At 44.6% G+C, this 21,411-nt stretch overlaps 1 pseudogene; it reads right to left on the bottom strand.

The window, feature by feature from the left end:
- Window positions 1–10,799, bottom strand: part of LOC117537314 — a 60,385-nt pseudogene extending 49,586 nt beyond the window's left edge.
- Between the last annotated feature and the right edge of the window lie 10,612 nt (window positions 10,800–21,411).

The following is a 21,411-nucleotide window of genomic DNA, read 5'->3' as shown; positions in this document are numbered from 1 at the left end:
ATCTTTGGTGTTATGAAGTGACTGAGCTCGTGAACTGTCTACGGGAGGGCGGGGGAGCCTCGCTGTCAGCGCAACTTACATGATGCCGTTTAAAAAAATTAAGGGCGGTGCCGGCCGTCAGCGTACTGAGCCGGCCGTCAACGGCCCGCTGACGACCGGCCGTTCTGTGATTCTCTCTCTATCTCTCTCTCTCTCTCTCTCTCTCTCTCTCTCTCTCTCTCTCTCTCTCTCTCTCTCTCTCTCTCTCTCTCTCTCTCTCTCTCTCTCTCTCTCTCTCTCTCTCTCTCTCTCTCTCTCTCTCTCTCTCTCTCTCTCTCTCTCTCTCTCTCTCTCTCTCACACACCCCTCTCTCTCTTTTTGTATGTGATGATGAGCTCACTGTTGCCTCGGAACCATGGATAGCCTACAGCTATTTGTTGATGTAAGCTATTTTCCTTTTAGCTGTGATTTGAAGAGGATGGTTTGAAATTCTTATTTTGTTTAATTCATTAATTTCAAAAAGATCTTTATCGGTTTCCTTCTCCTTTACTTATGGCCTTGTACGGCAGCTGCACCGCCCTCCATCGTAAGGCTTTACAGAGGGTGGTGAAAACTGCACAGAACATCTCCAGGACGGAGCTGCCATCCATGGAAGACCTTTACTCCCAGCGGCTCAGGAAGAAATCCCTCCGGATTATAAAAGACCCCCATCACCCCAGCCACAAACTGTTCTGTCTGCTGCCATCTGGCAGGCGTTACCGCAGCATCCGGACTAAAACCACCAGACTCAGAGACAGCTTCATCCCGCAGGCAATAAGACTGTTAAACACCTGAACTGTTGAAACAACATCCACAATATTCATCTGGCTGCTACTTACAAATTATTTATCTATTTACCTATATCCTATTTAAATAACTTGCATATAGACTCTTATTGTACTATTTCATTTTTTTTAAACTATTTTTCTTTTTGTATTACTATTTACTTGCACTATATTTGTTATGTTTCTTTGTGTTTTGTGTTGCACTGTTGGAGAAGCCTGTGACACAAGATTTTCATCGGCATAACTACACTGTAGCTATGTTCATATGACTAAATAAAGAACCTTGAACCTACTTGTGCTTCTGTAACATGTGAAATTACCCTCTGGGGATCTTTAAACTATTTTAAGACATTTACAGCTTATTTGGAGGTGTTATCCTTTGTGTTTTCCTTCAAAAAATGTCATGTCCTAGTTCTTTATGTCATATTCTTCTTGCCCTAGACGAGCTTCCATCTGACTGACAGAATTCCAGGTCTCCCACAGCCAATGCATGGACCACTTATATTCCTGCGTGTGTCATACAGCAACTGTTGTTCTTTCAATGTTCAGCAATAAACCCAGCACATACTGATTTTCTCCATGATCCAGAACATCAATATAGTCAAGTACCAATACAGACAGTGGCCTCATGTAGCTTAAAGGCTTCTATCAAATAGCTGCCATATATCTCCCTCATCACATCATGGACCTATTTACATCTCAGAACCCACTGGGGTCCCTCATCCAATTCTCAATCGTTAAAGCTCAGTTGTATTGTATAGCAAGTGTTTTTTTTATTGCTGGCATGCTGCAGTAGAAGACACACAGGCAGTTCACTTTATGAGTCACTCTACCTTGGAGGGATTCATTTCCTTTAAAGAGGCCCTATTGTGCTTTTTCTGCTTTTATCCCCTTTCCTGTAGTGTTTTATAGGTAGTTGTGCATGTAAATGGTCTGCTATGGCTAAAATCACAATGAGTTTCTCTCCCACACTATCCCCCCTTGCCTGAAAAGACTTGATTGTACTCACTTTGTTTACTTCATAACATAGTCATATACATCAATGTGTAACATTCGTGCTCCCATGGGCAAGCGCTCCAACACATTGACTTCTATTATGATGTTTCATCATCGTCAGAGATAATTTCTCTATAGCCACATGAGATGTAGACAGGGGCGGACTGGCCATTGGGAATACCGGGAGTTTTCCCGGTGGGCCGGTGCTGTGCGTGGGCCAAAAAAATAAAATAATATATTGTTTGTTTTTTTGCCTAAATCCTACCGACCCACATTTGTAAGTGTTCCGGTCAGGGAAAACGGGGTTCAGGGGGAGTGGCTGTACCCGTAGGATAGGGAAGGGGGAAGTGACGTCTGACTCAGAGGTCGCGCGGCTGTGGAGAAGAACGTGTTGCCCACATTCTGTTACTGAGTTTAGGCTAGTTAGCTAGCAGGTTTATTGTTTTGGGTGCAGTCACTTTTGCCTCCACTTGCTGTTCACATTTTTTCTGTTCTAACATATATTATTCTTATAAATAAAACATAAATGTTGAAAGAAAAAGTAAATCTGTTCATATGGGTGTTGAGAGATGTATCCATAGATTTAGTCCCTAATTTTGCTCTCAAAGTGCACCAGATTGATGCATTTAACTTCAACGTTTAAAAAAAAATCTTCCTACACCCATGTTTTATTAGTCAGGCAAATGTTATTGCATCAATGATCTGTTAACATTAAAATCACTAAATATATGCTGTAACTATTTTGCTCTAGGCAACTCAAGGGCTCAGGTAATGTGATTACTATATGAATAATGGTCCAAAATAACATAAAATGCATAGGGTTTTTTGTTAAGTTACATACTTCCGTCACCGGCCGGCCGATACATGCCGCACATTAAGTGGGCCTGTCTGTCAATTAATCCCCGGGCCACTTTTTCCCCCCAGTCCGCCCCTGGATGTAGATATATATGACCAAAGTGCTCCTGCAATACAAGTTTCATTTTCAAAGTGAATAAAACATTTCAAGGTGAAACAGTTCAACAGCAACACCTTTGGTATCTCAAGGTATCCCAGCTATCCCTTTCTGAACTCAGCTATGCCATAATAATATGTATATATCACTCTATATTTTTCTTAGTGCATACAGTATTCAAAGGAAGTTAGTTGAATAAATGATGTACTTGTTTTAACGTTAAAACAAATGCAATTTACCAATGTGACCTGCCATTAGTAGAATCACCGAAGTAGTGAATGCGAGCCCCATTTAAGCACCGACATTAAATAAACAAGAAATAAGAGGAAATATGAACTTTTTGTTTAGCTTGCTGCAGCATACATTGCATGATTTAACTCTTAAAAGTAACCGAAACAACCCATAGGTTCTCTGCAGGCATCCATTCAAATGTTGGAATTAGTCCATTAAGCCCGGCCCCCCGATACCGGGGGAAAAACGCGTCACTGCAGGAGACAGCGTCTGGGGGCTTCTTAATATTTAAAAACCTATGAATGTCTTATACTCAAATAACGGGAAAAAACTCCTGAACCTACCTGATGATATGAGCCATTTTTACCGAAACAAAAACACAAGTCTCATAAGAAGCGTTAGCATTAGCCCTTAGTGAAAACGGACTGATGCTACTTCCGGTGCTAACTAGCTAAAACGATCTTTAAAACGTAATATGTTCTGCACAAACTACATATCTTCTGAAAGCTGATACTCCACAGATTATTTTGATATAAGTATCATCACTGTAGGACACGAACTCACTGAGTTAGCAGCCAGAACAGAGCAAGAAAACAACAACAGTGTTCTAAACCATAACAATAGTTATGTTTTACCGTTGTTGTTTTGTGATCAAAAGTCGTGTTCAAGGGAATAAAAACGCTGCTCAAGGTTAATCCAATGTCTCTTAGTCACTTTAGAATTGTTCCTGATAATCCATCATTACATTCATGGCAGCAGAGTAGGTATAACGTTTTGCAGTCCGGGGCTCAGGTTGTCTCACGTGCTGTTTACGCTAACCTCTCTCTCCTTGACGTAAGTGTTTAGCGGGATTTACTAACCCCCGCCCCCTCGATTCTATTGGCTCTAAAGTTTCAAAAAAGGTGTCAACCCCCAAAATCGACTAATGGGTTCCAGAGATAGGATCCTGCGTAATATAAATAATGCCAGCCCCCGGCAGCTTTACGCACAACCGCACCACAGCTGCACCTCCACCAAAGCAGCAAAACACAGACAACACAGCGGCGAACAGAGAACACAGAGACAACAGCAGGCAACAGAACATAATATTACAAGGACAAGGACAAGGATTTATTTGCTTTTAGGACTTATTCGAGCAAATAATGGCACCCAGAAAGAGGCTGTATAAGCTTGAAGACGCCGTGGAAATGGTGTTCGCTGACTCCGTCAGAAGATGATGATTTACTTCGGCCACAATCAGACCCTGATTATGAACTTCAGGAAAGGTATGTACTCTCTCTGTTTGTATCTATTAGTTGTGTATTTGGTGTAATCTATAGTAATTCCACACTCGCAAAATACAAAATGGACGCCGCTTTGTTGTTGTAGCATTATCATTCCGTGAGAAACTAAAACAATGGGAACATCATGTTGGTGAACGTATAAATAGATTAATTGTATTTTGTGACTATAACACGGCAGTATATAAATAAAGCTGTATTGTATATCAACCCAGTATATATATATATATATATATATATATATATATATATATATATATATATATATATATATATATATATGAACGACCTGCTGGGTCGACCAGCAACCCGATTGCTACCTCGTGGGCTTGTTTCTTCGGGGCGTGCGGCTGCACGTCCCGGCTGTGCTAGCTGACGACGACTAGCGGCTAACCACGAGGGGCTAACTTCGGCTAGCTGCTAACGCTGTCGACATATTTCTGTTGACATCTGACTGTTAAAATGTTTTACGGTGCCGGAGAGGAGGTTCGACCAGCCTGTTGACCTTGTGTGGACACTCTCACCTTTTTCACCACCTCGGCGGCGGTTCCAGACGCTACTCACGTTTTCATCGACGCCTGGGTGGCGCACTCCTGGATCCCGTCTCGCCTCGACGGTTTCGGACGTCGCCCATGTTGCCATCGGCCCGTGGGTGGCGCGCTCCGGAACCTGTCTGGCCTCTCCTGCCTTCCGGGGATATCCAGACGCCACTCACGTTTTCATCAGCGCCTGGGTGGCGCACACCTGGACCCCCTCTCGCCTTGACAGTTCCGGACGCCGCCCATGCTCCATTGGCCCATGGGTGGCGTGCTCCGGGTCCCTGTCTGGCCTCTCATCTGTCCACGGCTCCTTCTTCCCGGGGAGACTGCTCCTGCCTCCCGGGGATACCTCAAGGCTTGCTGAGGATTTTGTGCCCGCCGCCGCTGTGCGTTTGCCTGCGGCCGGGTTGCTCTCCTGCTTCCCGGAGATACCTCAACGCCTGCTGAGGACTTCGTGCCCGCCGCCGCTGCACGTCTGCCTGCGGCCGGTTGCTCTCCTTCCTCCCGGGGTGACTGCTCCTGCCTCCCTGGGATTCCGCTCCGTCCTTCCGGAGATTTCATGCCCGCCGCTGCTGTGTCTTCACCTGCGGCCGGGCAGCGCTCTTTCCTGCTGGGTTCGCCGCGACACCTACTGCGGCCCCCTTACGACAGCCCGTTCCGGCCCGCCCCCGGTGGGGTTGCCCTCGCTCTCGTTAGGGCCCCTACCCTCTCCTGCGGTCCCCTTTCGTGGCCCGTTCCACGGCCCGGCCCTCACCTGCGACCCCACCCTCCTCGGCCCCTGTGGTGCTTCCTCCACGGACGCGAGGATTTATTTTGCCATGTTTGAATTCTGGGAGGGCTTGTGTAGTAACCACTCATTAATACACTGGGGTTCATAATTCACACATGGAACTACAGTTGGGGTTTCCACACGGACATGTTATGTGTTGTCTATATATGTTGTGTGCCCTCCTGGCTTCTCTCTCTTCTTCCCGGACTGCAACCGGACAATAGCTCTTAAATAAAGTACCCTTTTGCACCTTCATTGCACCGCCTCCGACTCCCTATCTCTCGGCACTACAATATAAATAGTAGTGGTGCACGATAATTATCGGTCCGATATTAGGAATTATGACGTCATCCCGATAAACCTGATAACAGTATTAATAGCCCCGATAATATACAATATATTTTTTGGGTAAAAAAAATACTGCGGTGTGGGTGGATTGGGATGAGGGGCGCTTGTTTTTCACTCGGCTCCTCCCGTTTTGCCAGTACTGTGGTATTAGTGGTTTAGGAAGAGGGGAATTTTTCACACTCCCTAACTCATGCCTGGCTGTGACGTAAATGGTGTGCGGCCGTGAAGCCAGGACAGTAAACAAACATGTCGTCGGTAGTATGGGACTATTTCAAAGTTTCAGAGTTAGATAGTTCGCTTGCTATTTGTATTAACAAATGCAATGCAGAAGTTCCACGAGGCGGGAAAAAGGCAACGAGCTATAATACTTCCAACCTGATTAGTCACCTGAAACATCGCCATCGTTACGATGGTGTGTTAAAAACGTACGAAGATGCCTGCGCTGCTAAACTAGCGGCGAATCCAAAGCCAGCTGCAAAGGCACCGGGGCTTTTACCTATCGACGAGGCTTTTGAAAAAGGCAAGAAGTTTGCCAGAGACGACCCCAGGGTTAGTTTTGTTCATAGTAGTAATGCTCATGTCATTTGCTCACTACTAGTCTTTTTTTACCACCAGGTGTGCAAAAACTACAGGTACATTTAATATATGTATATATTATATTGTTATCGGTATCGGTATCGGTCTTGAGAAGCAGGAAGTTATCGGTATCGGTTTCAAAAAACCAATATCGTGCATCCCTAATAAATAGTATAGTATCAAATGGCTTCTGGATCACAGCCATCAACATCTGCCTCATCCGAGCTACGACGTGCATCAGATCAGCATACAGTTGCCCCAGAGCCATCAACATCCAAGCTACGCCGCCGGACGTCTGCACCAGTACTAACTTAGCCTCCCTCTGCATCTTCTGATTCAGTGGACAGACTGTCAGGAGGAAAGTGAAATGGGCTGGTGTGTGGCAGACTAAGATTGTTACCGTTCCTGACGCGGTGGTGGACTACAACAGAAGCATGGGCTGCGTGGATGTGTCCGATGCTTTGATTGGGTACTACAGCGTTCACCACAAAACCATGAAATGTTTTTTTTTACCATTTTCTGGACAATACAGTGGTGAACAGCTTCCTTCTCCACAAGGAGCTGCACAAGATGAGGGGTGACCCCGGCAGGACGAAGCCACACACCCAGAAGTCCTTCAGGGAGCAGCTTGCTGCAGACATGAGGGGTGAAGTTCCTGCAGCACCACCACCACTCCCCCCATCATCACTTGTATGCATTCCCAAGTATTATGGGGAAGATGCCACCGCGCTCAGGAGGTGCTCTGATGCTGGCAACACAACGGTGAAGACCTATCTACTGCACTAAGTGCCTGGTGCCTCAATTCAAAAACACTAAACACTAAACACATTCAGGTTGTGTACATTTTTTCTTTTTTGCCAGTGTTTTACAAAAAAAATGTTTGTGGTGTTATTTGGGTTTTAGTGTCGTTTTTTTGTGTTATTTTTTAAATAAATCTGCTCCTGTTGGAGACAAATGTATCCTATGTTTCCTAATTGTTATTGTGTAAGTAAACCTTCCTAGAAGTGTTAGTCGGGTGATAAACATGTAAGGACTGTGGCAAAGTCCACACACAGACACACACACACACACACCATTTACATACAATTTTTTTTAATATAAATTACAAAAAAAATAAAAAATTATAAAAATGGATGGAATGATTACCTACAGTATAGTGATAATACAATTATTTTTACAGTATGGTACCTGAAAAAGGTCAAATGGCACTGATGGTATCCAAATGTGCCAAAATGTGCCCAAAGGTCAGTCCTTTTTTTGCTAAACCTCTCTAAAAAGATCAAATTTAACTTATTTTGCCTCAATCTTGATACAAGGTTATATGTTATACTTTGGATTCCTAAAGCTTTTAGTCTACCATACCATCATTCAAGTGTGATTTTCACTATAAGTAATGATTTTTTTTAGGCGGAGGTAAGAATTTACCTTTTTTTACTATGTTCCATCTGAATTTACTCTGACACAGAAACATCTATATTGATTCTGATACTTCTACATCCAACTCACATATGTAACCTTGCTTTGATAAAATAAATTATTCATATAACCCTTTTAGAAGTTAAGTTATAGTCATTTGTTTTCGGCATAGCATTTTCGAGCCTGAAACCTGAAAAACAGGCTCAGGGCGTAACAGGTAAATGGACGTTATCAGTGGTTATCATTGCCTTTCTAATAGAACAGATAGGCCTAATTGTACCTTCCAACAACATTGAAGGTGTAATAATTGCAGTTTTAAACATGTTAACATTTATAACAAAACTACTTGTTTATGGTTTATAGGCAACAAGATGACTTGTTACAGAAAAGGTCATGGTTTAATTTAAAATAGATATGTTTGTCATATATCTTAAGTTACTTATGCAAGTTGAATAGATGATAACGGCCTTCTAGTGTAGTATGTGCCTCCCAAAAAACAATAATAATAATGCCCACAAAATCAACAAACTGATCATAATATTATCAAACGATGCTGCAGGTCAGATCCTATGACTAAATACCCCTAAGCAAAATCTTGTTGGTTTTCTTTACATTTTCTGTTGCACCATATTGGAGCTTTCTAGTGCCAGAACAAGTGAAACCCCTAACAGCTTGGTGCTCGCAGCAATATCAAATTCACAATAAAAGGGACATCAGTATTGGACACAGCCATAGAGTCAATGTTTCATGTCCCCAGGCCTCTGGCCGCCTGAACATTGAGGAGGCTTCTCAAATCACATCACAGCAGCAGGTTCACAGATGGTTGTATGAAAACATTATCTCAAAAATCTGAGATACAGGGAAGACAGTACATAATCTGATCTATTCAATTTATTTTCCTGAGGAATATCAACAACGTCACTTTTGTGTTAATATATTTCAAGGATCACACAAACACGATTCATAAATGCTGAGTGCCCCCCTAACACTGACCTCTGACCCCCCTGTGGCCCCCCTAAAAATGAAAAGTGAAAAAAATTAAAAATGTATGATTTATTACACGATTTATTGAATGACGGAACTAACGTTATTCGTCATTCTAGTCGGACCCATTAGAGTGGTGCACTCACTTTCACTGTCCGGCTGAAGCGCTTGAAAAACAAACACTTTTCATCTCGGATCATCAGAGGCTGTTGCATCCAAGAAAGACTGATTGAAACCTACATTTCGAGAGACTACCACGATAATTGAAGGTGAGTTAAACTATTGTATCCGTGTAATTGTAGATGTAAAGTAGAGATGTAACTGTTCATTGCCTTTATTTTTATATAAATATGATATGGTGTTAGTGCAAAAAATGGTACTATAACTTAAGCTGAATCTAACAGTAATAACTATAAGATATATCTGAAATAAATAAGTGTACTGAAACAAATACCAATAACTGTATTGCATTGTTTTCTTATGCGCAATTACTTCATACTGTCTAGATCTCTTTTTCGTCCTGCATTTATTGTGCCCCCCTCAGAAAATAACTGGCCCCCCAGTGGCCCCCCCAGTCAAATTGGTCTAGAACCGCCACTGTTCAAATGTAAAAGAGAAAAGGCAAATTATGCTGTGTTGCAGCATTATTTAATTTCAACAAATCCTTAAAATTGCAGCAAAACACATCCATCAGGCAGGGATCAACTTTATATTGCATTTAAAGTCCTGTTTTTGGCCACCTGATGAATGCAAGTCTGACATTCACTTTTGGTTCAGACATTGCTGTGGGGAGTCTGGGGACCCTCATTTCGAGCTTGTTGTTTAAGAGATGTGACTTTGTCAAGACCTCATCTCCTTTCCCCTTTCTCTTTAACAAAAAAGTAGGTCCCCTCAGTTTAATATCACCATACAGAGTAGCCTAATGTAAACCAGGGATTCAAATATATTACAGAGATTTAACCTCCTCTCTGAGGGTCCTCTTGCTCCAATGCCGGCACGGATTAGCCAATCCTTTAGCCTCAGATTACACAGAGGGGATGAACTGGCTTCGTGCATCGTCTCCCGGGACGCCCTCCTTATTCTGGACCAGATGTTGTCGGATAATAAGGAAGGCTCACTTGAGCGCGCGCACATCACTCACACTAACTCACGCGCTGCGTAATTGCACATTTAGTACTCAGTAAATACATTTTAGTAGCCTTTATACTTATTATAACACACATGTGAACTGCTGTATGTAGTAAGAGATGTAGGAAAGTTAATTAATATTTAGCATGTCAAACAAAAGTATCTGTAGTAACTCTAGAGCCTGCATATGACATATGACGCCATATGTGTCAGTGAATAGCCGAACAGAGCCGAAGTGTTTCTCAACTACAGTTTTTATCTCTTTGACACATGTTTAGATAAATGACGCTAGAATGAAATACAATAATATAAAAGCAAAGGTGCCTGGCTGCATTTTGTTCTTTTCTATCCCCCTGACACAGACTGAAGGCTCCATCAGTGACCCACCTTGACAGCAAAATGTCGCCCACAGGTAAATTCCAAAAAATAGTGATCCGGTACACTTCAGAGGCTCCATGGCAGCAGCGGTGCACAACTCCCTCTGTTGCCTGCTGGGGATGTCAAACTTCGGGGGAGCGCAGCTTTGTCAGATTGCTGGTGCTGCACGCGCTCTCACTCGCGCTCTCTTTCTCTCTCTCTCTCTTTCTCTGGCACACACACTCGCGATGTCAGTCTCCTCTATTGTCACCTCAAAAGTCACTTAAGATTCCACTCTCCTCCCCTCTGTCTGCGCTCAGCTGTATTTCCTATATATCAGACTTGTCGTGCTTGTCCTCTGCGTGTTTCTTCGTGCTGGTGTTGATGACAGCCACCTGTCTGCGCAATGTCGTCAACTTCCTCGTGGTGTGTCCCCTCCAGTCCTTTCGGCTACATCCTCATCTGCTTTATGTGTCGGGAATGACTCGGAAGAGAAAAACACGCATGCAAAAATCTTCAATAGAGGGTGACATGACCTCATCCTCTAGTTTGGAACACGTTTTATTTACTCATGTGAATGTAGAATTAGAAACTAGGTGGCCTAATTGTTTAATTTGAGCGTTTTATCCAACCTGATCTCACCAGAATGCGTGACTCCACCACGACTCCTTAACACCGCATTGCGTGGTGGAGTCACGAACTTCGCTACATGTACGTGTCTGCACCACGCAAACAACCCCAATGTAAAGTGAATGAGGCTCCGTTGTCGCGGTGCACACACATTTCTATAACGTCATGCAGTGAGCTTTTTATTCTATAAAACGTTTTTAAATCTACTTTATAGCTTGTAGTAACTCACGGGAGGCTTCTTTTATTTTATTTGTATTCATAATAATTTTTATTTTTCGTCAGAATGTATTATGGTGCATTAGTTACGAATTTTTGTTCTAAAAAAACAGTGCATTGTGTGTAATACAACTGTGATTTTTATTAAATTAGTTAGTTTTTAAGGAAGGCCAGAGCTGTGTCCAATAGATTGGTCCCTTTTAGTTAACGTTTTTTAAAAGATAATTATATTCCTATTTGATCCTGTCCCCTTTATTGTATTACGGAGAGCAATGTGAGCGTCCATTCCCATTGGATAACGGAAGATTTTACACCCGGAAGTAAGTATTCTCTTTACTGTCCATTGATTTTACAGTGATATCTGCACTACTCATCAACTCAAAAACACCAGATTATCCTTGTTGATTACACAACATTGATTGGTTTAAATTGTGTACTGTAGTGCCGTGAAAAGAGAGTCGGAGGTGGTGTATTAAGAATGGAGTTCCAATCTTTATTATCCATTACTATCAGAGAGGTTAACACATGCACTGCTCTGCCTGATGAGCTAGCAGGAATGGCAGCTAAAGCTACAGGTGTTCCCCACTAAAGGGTCCGTGTGGCAACACAATAAGCAAGGCGAATTATGTCCAATAACGTGTCACCACACAAGCCCCCCCAGAATTCACACAAACAAAATCAGCATGGCGGGGAGGAACGACACGCCGACCCCCACGACTCCTGAGCACGGGAGTCGGAAAAGTGACTTCCGCCTGTGCGTCCCCCGGAAGGGGAGGGACCGAAACAACAGGTCTTAAATCCGTGACAGGGGACGAGGCCGGGGGGGCGGCCCCGTCGCGGAGGTCGAGCCAGCACCATAGGCTGGTCCAAGTCCAGGTGAGCAGCCTTCACCCAGTCCACCGAGAAGTGCTCGGCCTTGCCACCCAGGTCGACCACCAGGTGCTTGTCCCCGTGCTCCAAGACCCGGAAAGGCCCATCATAAGGGGGCTGCAGGGGGCCTCTGTGCGCATCGTGCCGGATGAACACGTGCTCCGCCGAGCGGAGCTCTGCGGGAACCTGGGACACCTGAGTACCGTGCTGAGTAGTAGGGATCTGAGCAAAGGCCTCAGCGGCGTCCTGCAGGGAAGCCCGCTGGGCCGACGCCGACCAGGGAGCCGATGCGTTTGGGAGGAAATCCCCTGGAACTCTCAACGGCTGCCCGTAGACCATCTCAGCCGTAGAGCACTGCAGGTCTTCTTTAGGCGCAGTCCTCAGGCCCAGCATCACCCAGGGCAGTTTGTCGACCCAATTCCCGTCTTTAAGGCCGGCTTTGAGGGCCGCCTTCATGGAGCGATGGAAGCGCTCGCAGAGGCCGTTAGCCTGAGGGTGGTAAGCGGTAGTCCTGTGCAGCTTAACCCCCAAACCGCCTGCCACGGCGTTCCAGAGTTCGGACGTGAACTGAGAGCCCCTGTCTAAGGAAATGTCTGACGGGGTGCCAAAACGACACATCCACGTTGCAATGAAGGCCCGGGCAACGTCCGAAATGAGCGGGACCGCCTCCGGCCAACGGGTTGTCCTGTCCACCATGGTGAGGAGGTAGGAAAAGCCCTGAGAGGAGGGCAATGGACCAACCAGGTCGATGTTGACGTGGTCAAACCTCCTCTCAGGCACCAGGAAACGCTCCAAAGGGGCTTTCGTGTGGCGGTGCACCTTAGCGCGCTGACAAGCCACGCACTCACCAGCCCAAGTCCTCACGTCCTTTTTCAGCCCATGCCAGACGAACTTTGCGGCCACCAAGCGCACCGAAGGCTTAACGCCGGGGTGTGACAGTCCGTGCACTGCCTCGAACACAGAGCACCTCCAGCTGGCGGGAACGACTGGCCGCGACAGGCCTGTGGAGACGTCACACAGGAGGTTAACGCCCGCGTCGCCGAACACCACGTCCTCCAAGCGCAGCCCCGCGCCCTCCACCTTCAGAGCCTGGACGCCGGGGTCTGTGACCTGGTCCGCCGCCATGCGGGTATAGTCCAGGCCTAACTGGACAGCTCCGATGACGACTCTGGAGAGGCAATCTGCAACCAGGTTCGACTTGCCAGCCACGTGCTTAATGTCTGTGGTGAACTCAGAGATGTAGGAAAGCTGCCGCTGCTGACGTGCCGACCAAGGCTCCGCCACTTTAGACATGGCGAAAGTGAGTGGCTTGTGGTCGACAAACGCCGTAAACTCTCGGCCTTCCAGCATGAAACGGAAGTGCCGCACGGCCAAATAAAGACCCAGGAGCTCACGGTCAAAAGCGCTGTACCTGCGTTCTCTGGGCGTCAGCTGGCGGCTGAAAAAGGCGAGCGCCCTCCACCCACTGCTTGTGCACCGCGCCGACCGCGTAGTCCGACGCGTCCGTGGTGATGGAGATGGGAGCCGTAGATGATGGGTGTGCCAGCAAAGCCGCCTGAGCCAACGCGGTCTTGACCTCAGCAAAAGCGACGTCCGCCTCTGCCGTCCAGTCGATCGTCTGGACGGGGGTCTTGCCCTTCAATGCTTCATACAGCGGCCGCATGATGTGTGCGGCCCGGGCGATGAAACGGTGGTAGAAGGTCACCATCCCCAGAAACTCACGGAGCGACCGGGCTGTGAGCGGGCGAGGAAAAGCCGCAACACTTTGCAGGATTGATGATTAATCCATGTTCGTTGAGCCGCGTGAAAAGGGCTCGGAGGTGGGACAGGTGCTCCTGCACTGAAGCGCTGGCGACGAGTATGTCGTCGAGGTAGACAAACGCAAACGGCAGGTCCCGCAGCACCGAATCCATCAGGCGCTGGAACGTCTGAGCAGCATTCTTGAGTCCAAAAGGCATCCGCAGGAACTCAAAAAGTCCAAAAGGCGTTATCACTGCTGTCTTGGGAATGTCCAGAGGGTGCATGGGCACCTGGTGGTATCCACGCACCAGGTCCACCTTGGAAAACACCCCTGTACCGGCCAGATGCGCCGAAAAGTCCTGAATGTGCGGCACCGCATAGCGGTCAGGCGTAGTGGCGTCGTTGAGTCGGCGGTAATCCCCGCACGGGCGGAACCCGCCGTTCGGTTTGGGGACGACGTTAGCCGTCGTCAATCGCGGTCCGTGCCCACCCCGGGTGACGTCTTCACTCGACGCTGAAACTACGCTCCGTTGAGCGCCCGTGTCACACAGAAAGAGGCTCCCCGAAACGCTGTCGCTGACGAAGAGGAGCCTGCACGTGCCGCCAACGCTCAGGGCCACTACTGAGCCCCGGCCCCTCCGTTTCCCGGGGATTTGTAGCTGCACGGGGCGATGCATTTCTTCGCCATTGTCCCGAAACGTGCGTGGTAAAAACACTCTCCGGTATCTCCACGCCGGCTCGATACAGCCGTGTCCTGCCTCCGCCACGCTTTCTTGACTGCAGATGGGCCGCTGAGCGTCGCGGCTAACGTCTCTGCACCGGGCTGTTGTGTAGCCAGGAAAAAACGATCTGCTTCCTCAGCCAAGGCACGGGGCTCCGTGACAGGCGTGTTGGCCAGCGCCGTCTGGACCCAGGGAGGCAAGTGACGCAGGAAAATCTCCGTGAATAATATCCGGCCTTGAATGTCAAGTATCTGGCGGGCCCTCTCCTTAGCAGATAAGCTAAATGTCTTAAGGAGAAGGGCCTTAATCGCCTCATATTTGCCATGGTGTGGGGGGTCTGTGATAAATCCCACCAACCTGGACGACGTGGAGCTCCCCAGCGCTGCTACTACATGGTAGTATTTCAGGTCCCCGTCACGGACCTGTCGGCAGGCGAAATGTGCCTCCACGTGTGCGAACCATGCCTCCGCGGCGTGCTCCCAGAATTCCGGCAGCTTTATGAAAACATCGCGCTCAGCCATGTTCGTTAATTTTCCGGAAACTTTCTCAGGAAAAGTCAGGGTCACCAGTGTAGTGCCGTGAAAAGAGAGTCGGAGGCGGTGTATTAAGAATGGAGTTCCAATCTTTATTATCCATTACTTTCAGAGAGGTTAACACATGCACTGCTCTGCCTGATGAGCTAGCAGGAATGGCAGCTAAAGCTACAGGTGTTCCCCACTAAAGGGTCCGTGTGGCAACACAATAAGCAAGGTGAATTATGTCCAATAACGTGTCACCACAGTACAATGCTTTTTTAATTTCCCCCTGCGATTCGGAGAAACAAATATGTGTTCAGTTTAGGATGGCCGAAGACACTACACTACCCAGAATCCTCAGCTATCGTTTGGGACTACACCATGTGCTTTGCTTGACTGATTGATTGATTGATTGAAAAGTTTATTAACAGCTTGTATATTGGGTACAGTACAGTACAGCTCAAAACATACAATTGTTAAGGGGATGCAGACCAGAGAAAGACTTTCGTCTTGTTTACATCAGGGTCCCCCATTTCCAATTCATCATATCATTTAAGACATATAAGACATATAAGACATATTTGACATACAGATGGCTTATTTACAATTTACATACAGGTGTTTTTTTACATACAGATTGCTTATTTACAATTTTCATTTTAGATTTCGTTCTAATACATCCTAACCGGACATTTAAGACATACCAAGTCTACAGATATACAGTTAGTAACAGAGTCTAAAATGCGAGTATATACATAGATGGGGGGGGGGGAAGCTGTCCATTGAACGACAGGTTGAGATTTGTACCATTACCGGGGCCAGTTTTGCAATGCTCTCCCCCGAAGGTGCTCTTTAAGAGAGGTTTTGAAGGTAAGTATAGTTTTACTTTCCTTTACAGTTGTGGGAAGAGCGTTCCACCTTGATGTGGCATACAAACCCCGTGATTTGTCCTCAAGCTCTGTGATTGGATGTTGGAGTGGCTGTGCGCGAAGTTTACGCTGAGCGACAAACAGCATTTTGAAATGGAATGAAACCCATCGATGGCACACTATTCAAAACAGGAATCGAATGTCTCCTACCCCCCCTCCCCCCTTAGGTCACAGGCTCCTCCAACAGTGCAACACAATAAAACAGATACACAGAAAAAATGGTGCAAGTCAATACAAAAAGAAAAATAGTAAAAAGTGAAATAGTGCAATAAGAGTTTATACAAGTGATTGGAAAATGATATATTAGACAAATCATTTCTAAGTAGAAGCCAGATTAATGCTATGGATGTTATTTCAAAGTTCAGGTGTTTAATAGTCTTATGGCCTGTGGGATGAAACTGTCCCTGAGTCTGGTGGTTTTAGTCCGGATGTAAGATAAGATAATACTTTATTGATCCCAATTTGGGAAATAGTTTTTGTTGCAGCAACATAAAAGACAAGGCATTTTACAATAAAACAAAACTACAAATAAACAAGAATAGAAAGAAAAGAAAATAGAAAATATACGTGTTGAAATAGAAAATATACATGTAGATATTATATATGCAAATATACATATTCAAAAATATATGACAATGGAATATGGAATATCAAATATTGCACAGATTATATATGTGTAAAAAGTACAGCAAGGTTGTATTACAAGAGAAACTATGGAGCAGAGAGTTCTCTTCCAGACAGAGGTGATTTATTGTACAGAGTTATTGCAGTGAGCAGGAATGTGTTCCTGTATCGGTCCTTGAGACAGCGGAGCTGCAGCAGTCTGTTGGAGAAGGAGCTCCGTTGACTGTCCAGCTGCAGGTGGAGAGGATGGGTGGGGTTATCCATGATGGACAACAGCCTGTTCAGTGTCCTCCTCTCCACCACAGCTTCAAAGGGGTCCAGCTTGATTCCGATGACAGACCCAGCTTTCCTGATCAGTTTATTGATCCTGCTGGTGTCACCGGCTCTGATGCTGCCCCCCCCCAGCAGACCGCAGCAAAGAAGAGTGCACTGGCCACAACAGACTAGAAGATCTCCAGCATAAAAAAACAAAACAAATTATGTATTGAAGTCAATGGAGAGAGAAAACGTATCTTTCGATCCCGTTTGAATTGTGCCACAAATTACACATATGATGTTTGTCAATCTTAAAAAAGCATTTCCATGTCAAAAAAGTCAAAGTTTGTCGTAAAACAAAACTGTTGAAATATAAGACTATGAAAAATACCCAACTAGAAAGACTACAAATCCCAGAGTCGTGTAAGTGATGTCATAACTGATGTCACAATTGTTTTCCTCCGCTAAATATAAGAGATAGCTAAGATAAGATAACTTTAGCAAGATGCCTGTGTGATTAGTACCAGGTTGTTATCATACCAGCAATGGGTCTTGCTCGTTCTTTCGCTTCCCGTCTGATGAAAGGACCAGGAGTGGCTGGATCAAGTTAGCTACCTAGGTAGTAGCAAGCACGTTAGTTAGCATTACAGCCTTAGCCTTGTCATTTTTATTAGCCTTAACTTGAAGTAACATTAAGTAACCCAAAATGTTAAACAGTAAGAGTAGTAGTCATATTTCGTGAACCCTTTGAAGAGTAGGCTACTGTCACACAGGTGTGACAGTACTCACCGTGTGATCATCATACACCATTTAAGCCCGGAGGAGAAATGCTAACGCTACATTAGCATTGACAATCTTTTCTACTTCATGCTATCTGCACAAATGGTTGACATTAAACATTAAAAAGATCAGGCAGTTCAGATAGAATCAAAGGCAGGCAGGCAGGCAGCTTTGCATGACATTCTTCTGGACGTGTTTCATTGTGGTGATAGTGAGGGTAGACAATCACTTGTTTAGTAATACAGTAGTGACAGCCATCTTGGTGACGTGTGTTGTTGTGCAAGACCAGAGATGTAGTTCATTGAGTGTTTCACACAAAAAAATGTGTTACTTCACAGTTTTACGACATTTAATTTTTTTGACTGGCAAAATTATCTTTTAAATTGACAAACATCATGTGTAATTCTTGGCACAATTCAAACGGGATCGAAAGATACTCTTTCTCTCTCCATTGACTTCAATACATAATTTTTCCGAAATAAGGTCCCATGGAGGTCCACCGGAAGGGGAGGGACTTCGCCACTATTTAATCGACCTGAGATACAGCCTTGAACAATCTTCATGCAACTTCAACTGCTAACTGCTCCTTATACTTTCACTCAGAAACCTCATACTTTAAAATGTTACACATCTTTCTGACATTATTCGTTTTACACTAGTTTTAAATCTGATTCATACTTTGAGATATTAAACATTGTTCAGACCTTGGTAAAGAGGCCTTCTTCAGATTTAGAGGGCGTGATGTCACAGCTAGAGTGGAGGACATATTGAAATTTGCCTTCATATTTTTTTTTTAAACCTGCCATAATTCCCAAACCCTACATTCCTGAGACATAATCTTTCATGAGAAATGTAGGAAAACATATCGTAGCTTGAAAAACAAAACAAAAACTAAGCAACACAATTATATGAAAAATGCCTCTTGAGGGCATGAAGTGACAAAAACTTCCAACGTGTCTCCATTAAAGCCCATTGTACATTCAGGCTCATCTTTCCTCACAGCAGCAGCCGCACACCTTTAGTTAATCTGCCAAAAAGGCCACATTATTAACCCGAAAGTACACAAAAAGCACACTTCAGATGCTCAAGGCCCTTGAGATGCTTCACACATTGAAATTTCACCGATATCTGTTACGGTTCTTCAACAAAAGGTTCACATGTAAGAGGTTTATCTCTCATTCAGAACAATGCAAATGCTCTCCTCTCACTGATCACCATGGAAACCTTTGATATCTGGACACGTTGTTAGCTCAAATATAAACACCTGTCATGGAACACGATGATGTCATAACTCCAACAGACATGCTCAGAGCAGCAGACTTCAGATAATGGTTAACACAGCTCTACATCAAATCTGATGTTACGTAATGGGGTGAAACTATGGCAACGCATCCCTTGCCATAAAACACGATGTCGCCGTAGCTCCAATGGACACGGTCCGATCGTCCCCCAAACTTTGCTTGTATATCATCGGTCCATGCCTCAACAGCTCTACGCGAAATCTGAGATCTCACCATAGGCTGTTTCCATGGAAACGCATCCCTCGCCAAAAAACACGATGTTGTCGTAATTGATATGAAAATGGTCAAAACACCACCAGTCTTCAGATGACTTAACTGAGTTAATGGTCCAGCCCTCAACATGTCTATGTGCCATTAGTGAGTTTTCCTCAAAAGCTGTTGCCATGGCAACGCATCCCTTGCAATAAAACACGATATTGCTATAACTCCTATGAACATTGTCAAAAAGTGCTAAAACTTCACATGTGTGCTAACAGTGCAGCCCTGAAGACATCTACGGACAGTTTTGAGATTTCTTCAAATGCTGTTGCCATGGCAACACAATGCTCGCCATGAAACACGGTTTTCTCATAACTTCAGTGAAAATGCTCCAAACAGCCCAAAACTAAACAGGTTTGGTAACGATGCAGCCATCAACATATATATATATATATATATTTGTGTATTTCTGTCAAGCAGTATCTCTGTCAAGCAATGCCACAACTTTAAATTGCAATACGTGACACATAAATGCAGGTCGTTGGATACAGAGTGTTTGGATTGAGCTCAGTACGACGGATCAGATTGCCCTATGGCAGGCAAACACTACAACTGAACCGTAATCTCTATGAATATAAAAATAGTGTATGTAGACTCCATACAGAGTAATACTGGACCCCAAATGTAGGGCAGTTGGTATTGCATCGTATTAACATTTTTCACATGTTGTTATTGAGCATGCTAGCTGCCTCGCTCTAGGGATAGTATTGTCTGTCTTCCTGTCATTGCCAGTAAAGGTTACTCCAACACTTTGGTCCGCACTGAAAAATCTCCATGACTGTTTGATGTATTATCCAAGGCTTTTTTTAATGCTTCATAGCGAGACACAAAAACATTGTTTTTTCACGTCGGAGGGCTATTTTGCTTCCATAACATGTCCTATTTCACGCATTGGAAAGAAAGCATCCAAAATACATGATAAAGTGTTTAACTCACTAACTTTGGCTGTAGATGTCTCCATGCACAAAGGTTACCTTAAACTAATTTCTAATAACATTTCAGAAAACTAGAGAATATTGGTCTTAATGGAGAACTGGAGAAGTTTCATGCAGTCATATATGTGTTAAAGCTATGGAGTGTCTGGCAAAATTCAAATCCCCCTTTTGTCAAAATTATTATTTTTCTCATAGACTGAGCCAATAATCAACACTTCAGTATCCCTTACTTAAAACCCCTTTTTATTATATATAAACCTTAGAATGTGTTTGCTTGTATGGAATCCTGCAGGGCTCACACCCTGCTCTGTCACAGTCTGTCTGTCACACACGGACACACAAACACACTCATACAATGTCTATGCCCTTGCCTTGCCTAGACCAGACATACCCATGCCATATGTGCACACGCACACACACACCTGTCTGCCTGAGTCAGGTCTGTGGCTGTGAATAATAGAAGAGTGGGCTGAGGTCAGACTGTTCAATTGCAGAGGAAACAAGGGAGAGGCTTTTCTTAAACACGTCAGCCCTTTTAAATAAGTCAGACAACACATTGTGGTATCCTTAAATATAGGCTACAGAAACGCTGAGATATCATCTGGGATTGGTATTTTAGCTAAATGTAGTTTGTGACAAAGGCCTGAAGGCTAAACGGCAAAGTTGGGGGTTCAAATGGATAATCTCATCCAGCTGTGAAAAAAGTGCGGGGGAAATTAATAAACCAGCTGTCTCCTCTTGTAATTACTACTGATGATTCGCCCTTTTAGCAAAGCAGACAACTGGGAGGAAGCTTTCTGCTCAGAACAGGGTTTACAGTAACATGCTGTATGCAATAACGCACCACTACAAAATATGTGCTCAGACTAACACAGATCCCAACAAAAAATGACATTTTAGTGTTTAATTTAATTGTACAGGTTTTATTCTAGTGTGTCCTTTCCCTGTTAGATATTAATGATTGCAACCTTCTCCCATGGTTACACATTTTATGTGATGCTGTGAATGATGAGGACACATCATTAGTTTTACAAACTGGTCACAAAATGTCAAATTGTCGAGATATTAACCTGTGTCATCAAGGCATCCCAATAGGTTAGCTTCTTATGTATGTGCTCATACTCCATATATAAAATAGTTTTCATCCAATTATAATGTCTCTCAAGCAGGTTGTGAGGCAGCTGTAGATTCTGTAGCAATGCTGCCATTTAGTGGTGATACAGTGTCATTACAGCCAAAAACTCAACATACCAGCGC

Source organism: Gymnodraco acuticeps, unplaced genomic scaffold (genome assembly GCF_902827175.1).
Source record: "Gymnodraco acuticeps unplaced genomic scaffold, fGymAcu1.1, whole genome shotgun sequence".
NCBI classification, from domain to species: Eukaryota; Metazoa; Chordata; class Actinopteri; order Perciformes; family Bathydraconidae; genus Gymnodraco; species Gymnodraco acuticeps.
The sequence above is the reverse complement of the archived record's forward strand: the minus strand, read 5'-3'. Positions and strand labels throughout refer to the sequence as shown.